Source organism: Alligator sinensis, unplaced genomic scaffold (genome assembly GCF_000455745.1).
Source record: "Alligator sinensis unplaced genomic scaffold, ASM45574v1 scaffold400_1, whole genome shotgun sequence".
Taxonomy (NCBI): Eukaryota; Metazoa; Chordata; order Crocodylia; family Alligatoridae; genus Alligator; species Alligator sinensis.
In genome coordinates this window covers 428617-433435 of record NW_005841897.1, presented here as the reverse complement: position 1 = coordinate 433435, position 4819 = coordinate 428617, and positions in this window count along the sequence as shown.

Here is a 4819-nt window from a genome sequence, read left to right as displayed (position 1 = left end):
TGGAGGGCCATGCCTCCCCCTCCAGAGGAAGGCAAAACCTCCCATAGTCCATACCAATTAGAAGAACTCTTGATTTTAAATAGCAGGATGAAATAAAAAATGGATGGTTCAAAGTGAGCAGGGAGGCTGTTATGCAAGCAGAGACGTGTGCAAGAAAGGTTGGAGGTTTGGGGTCTCTCCCTGGTAATCACTGTGGAGACAGCATACCCAGCCCCTTGGGAAAGGAGTTAAGTGCCTTATGTTCTTGTCAAACAACCCATTGCGGCTGACGCTAAGTAGTCATGATGGGCCGCGGAGGGCACCACTTTTTGTTTTAATTTAATCCATATTGTATTGTTGCAGTGCTCCTGGGGGGATTCCGCTTTCCTGCCCCCCTCCAAATGAAGCAGATAACTAAATGCTTTAAGAAGGAAACAGACTCCTCAGAGAGGAGTCCTGCCATCTGGCAACCTTCATCTCAAGCAATGAGCAACTAAATATTTGTGATTGGGAGCCATGGGGGTGGAGAGGAAATAGCTGAAGCAGGGTGACTTGTTTTACTAACTGTTGTTAAACTATGTCAGCACTATTGTTTCACTGGCTCCATATGCCAAGAAGGCCTCTTCCTGCAGCTGGCTGGGGTGAATAATGACAAGCATGAAGGTGACTGTGGTGACATGATTGAACCAAAACTTTTATGTCTTTTTCTCTCCACCCTCCTGCTTCACCTTGTGTCACACATTCACAGAAGTTTAGGGCTGGAAGGGACCTTGTGAGATCATCAGGTCCAGCCCCCTTGCTCTGTGCAGGAAAGACTGCTGGGGTCAGATAACCCCAGGAGGTGTGAGTCCAGCCTCCTTTTGAAGATCTCCAGGGTAGGTACCTGCTGGGAGTCTGTTCCAGAGTCTGGTTACATGAACTGTGAAGAAGTTTTTCCTTATATCCAGTCTGAAACCTTCTAGGAGTTTCTGACCATTGCTGAGGCTCCTACCACAAGTCTCTTGTGCGAAGCAGAGTTGGATTCAAAACAGCCCTTTCTCTCCTCTTGTTTAGGGAGCAGGCATAGATGAGACACGTGCAGATCTGTTTCAGGGGATAACAATGTGATGCAAGTCAAGCAGACCCAGAATTTTAAAGTGTAAAGATGCCATAGAAAATGAAAAGTATAGCCCAGGTAGCTTTAGGGGGGCCCTCCCAGTGGGGCTTCCACTTTCAGGAGCCCTTAACCAGGGGGGACTCCCATTCCCCTGTGGGAATCCTCTTTTCCCTGCAACTCACGGCTCCCAGGCCTGGAGGGTGGTCCTTGTCCTCTGCGCCAAGCTGCTCTATTGCCTGCAGTGGGCTTCGGTGGGGGGTCGCTGTCCCCTGGAGCAGGGCTCCTCTTTGCAGGGCTTCTGTGGCCTCTGGCTTGGCCCTGTCGGCTGGCTCAGTAGCCCGAGCATTGTCTGGCTCCCTGGACTCAACCTTTTGCTATGGGTCGGAGGTCTAGGCTGCCTCGTGCAGCACCAGGCTCAGTCCGCTCCCGGACCCTCCGTGCCATGCCTCCTGCACTGAGCTCCCAGCCTCGTTCCAGGGGCTGAGGACCTGAGCCACCCAAGCACTCCAAAGGTCCTACTCCGTGCACTGGCCTGTGCACCGTGTCTCTGGCTGCACGCCAGAGGTTGCAGACCTGAGCCCCCTCACGCAGCTCCCAGGGTCTGGACACCGTGTGCCGTGCTGCACACCTGGAGTCGTCTGTCATTCCCCACTGATGGAAGTCTTCAGGGGCACTTCTGGGCTACCGCTCCACCCTGCTGAGCAGCTCTCCTCAGCTCTTCTAAGCCCCTCTCTTCTCTGTCCCCTCATGCTGGGCACGAAGCTCCTTTTATACTCTCCTGGGCTCTGCCCCGAAGTCTTCCCGACATGAGTGTTGCAGTCTTCAATCAGGTCCAGGTGGGGGGTGGCAATCCTCTCCCCCACCCCTCAGGAAAGGAGTGTGACTTAACTCTCCTTGCTGCCTCCTGATTGGTGGATGGGCTCCACCAATCAAAACAGTAAGATTTCAAGCCTGGGACTCAACCCAAGCTCCAAAAGGCAAGCCTGCTACAAAAGCATCAGTTTCTAAGGTTTGTTTAAAAAGCCAGGTTTTTGGTTGTAGCTGTGTTGGTCTAAGGCAAGGGTGGGCAAAATGTGGCCTGCCAGGCCATTGTATTCAGCCCGCGGGGCCCCTAAAAATGTAGAAAATTAATAATTATCTGCCCCTGGCTGCCTGTCATGCGGCCCTCGATGGCCTGCCAAAACTCAGTAAGCGGCCTTCCGCCCAAAATAATTATCCGCCCCTGGTCTAAGGAAATAGGCAGGCAAGGGTCACTGAGTAGATGTGATATCTTTTATTATATCAACTGAGTAGTTGGATAAAAAGGTCTAACTTTATTAGACCAACTACTCAGTTCACGATCCTTGCTCTGTGTGTGTGTGTGTGTGTGTGTGTGTGTGTGTGTGTGCGAGGATTGGGCTGGGAGAGTACTTGGATGGAGAACTGCTGGAAAAGTTGCAGGTAGCGGAGGAAGTGATGCTGGTGACATGGGAGAAGGCATTCTTCTCTCTGAAATGTCTGCTCATTCTTCGCTTCATTCCTGTTCCTAATTATGGACGCACTTCTGATTCAGGGCATGAACTGATATTAAGCGAGTGTTCCACAACTGTGCTGCGGTTTCAGATGCGGCATAAAACAGTTCTTGATCGCTTGTGCTCCTTAGTGATCCTCGAGTAGTTTCATCAATAAATGTGGATTTTTCTGGCCAAAATCTGATACAGGGAATCAAAGCCCTTGCAGTTTTCATTGGTTTCAGTAGTGTTCTTCACTTCTTGTCCTAAACTACTTCATAGTGACCTGTTAAAATACGCCACCTTCCATTGGACAGGTGGCTACATTTCCGCAGCGTGCAAAGCAGTCATTTTTAGTTTCTACCTACCTCCTGGTATTGGTGTGAGACTTAAGTTGTTATTAGCAAAGCACTTTGAGAGCCTTAGCTATGGTGTGCTATAAAAGTGCAAAGGATATGTAGGACATGCCCCCTTTCCCCCCTCTAGACCCAATCAAGTTAATGTGAAGCCAGGCAGAGTGTGGATTTTCTCTATGCTACAGTAAGTGAGATGCCTCACATTTGCTGGCAAATAAGAACATGCAGACAGTCAGTTGCCACAAAATAGGTAATATGTTGTAAGTTCACACTGGAGTTTATCTCATGGTCACTTGTTTGTGTATCCCCCGTCTTTTTATATTAGCTCTTTGTGGGAATGCAGTTTGCTGTAATCCTCTTTTTAAAGTAAAATCAAGTAGCTGAGAGTCGCATGCAGAGACTTACGTATGGCCAGTAATATTTTTGGACAGAGAAAAGATGCTCTCAGCACTTTATAGAACAAGCTGCTGATGTACGGCAGCTGCTCTTTTGTTAAGCCAAGTGTTAATATGTTGTCACTTGCATGAATAATTTTTTTGGAGTCTGTTTTTAAAGTAGCAATCCCTTACCTTTGAGTTGGAAGCTTAGCATTTTCACAATTTAATGGACATTTCCAAACTCATAAGGGGGTGCATGTTTTTTGTCATGTGGTTGGTGCTAGTCATTCAAATACATAATCTGTGCGTTACATAACTAAACACAGGGATGTAGTCATTCCAGCACAACTCTTCCACTTTCAACCAAGGAGCCTACAGCATTTTCTTGACCTAAATCAGTATTAGACATTCTGAACAACAACTGTACTGGCTATACTTGGAATTAAAAGCAGCCACAAAGAAAGGTTCAGCTTTCAGAATATTGGTGGGGTTTTTTATTTAAGAAGAGAATAAAGCATTTTTAAATATATTTATCTGATGTACACTTAGAACTGCGATGTTGGTTCCTACGTAACAATATTTGAAACAGGAAGTGGTGGTGATTTCTCCCCCCTCCCCTCTGATGCAATAAGCAGAACATAGGTTCACAAGCCCCCTGCTATAAATGTTTCAGTAAAAGAACAATAGTAATCAATGTACCAGGTAGTGTGGCAGTAATAACACTGATGAACGCTCTGAGAAAATCTACTTGACTTTTTTTTGTTGTTTAAATAGACAACTGCTTTCCATTATAAATAAATAAGGCATGAAGGTTCTCCATACGGTTACCAGATTGGTAGCCATAGTCATGTGTATGGCTCCTAATATTTCTGAGTTCAGGGCCACTGGCCATCTGTATATGTCAAGTGTAGAAGAGAGAAGCCTCTGATATGGGATGGTAGTGGGGTATATTTCCAGAACTGGGCATGTCTAGGTAGGTCAGTCTAAGAGGCAGCAGTAGTGATGGTCACAGCCCTGTAAGCTAGCACAGTGGCAGCCATTTGATGGGTGACTAAAGGCCTGATCTTACCAAGTGCTGAGCACCCTGGACACATGCTGATTTCAATGTGGGTGGTGAGTGTTTGGGTCCTGGCAGTGTCAGGCCCTGAATTGGGAGGAGAACACAAGGGGTAGGGGAAGAGAAAACTGAATAATTTATACCTATATATGTATAGTTATAACTGAAAATAATGAAAGGATAGATTCCGAGTTCATTTATACCAAAAAACCCCGACAGGCTTTTGGATATATACCACAAGTGCAAATGGAGTCAGAATCCAGCCCAAAGCTGCTTCAGGTGCATGTACAATACTGTTCGGTAACTTAAAAAAAACCCCTGATCCCTTGTAGCTGAGAGCTCTGGGTCTGTAGCCTAAGTTTGAAAGAAATGCTGCTTATCTGCATATATTCATGAACTCCGCAAGATGCCATGTACTAGTGTCTGACCAAGCAAGGCCAACTTTGGGTTTGTGAGAAATGGCA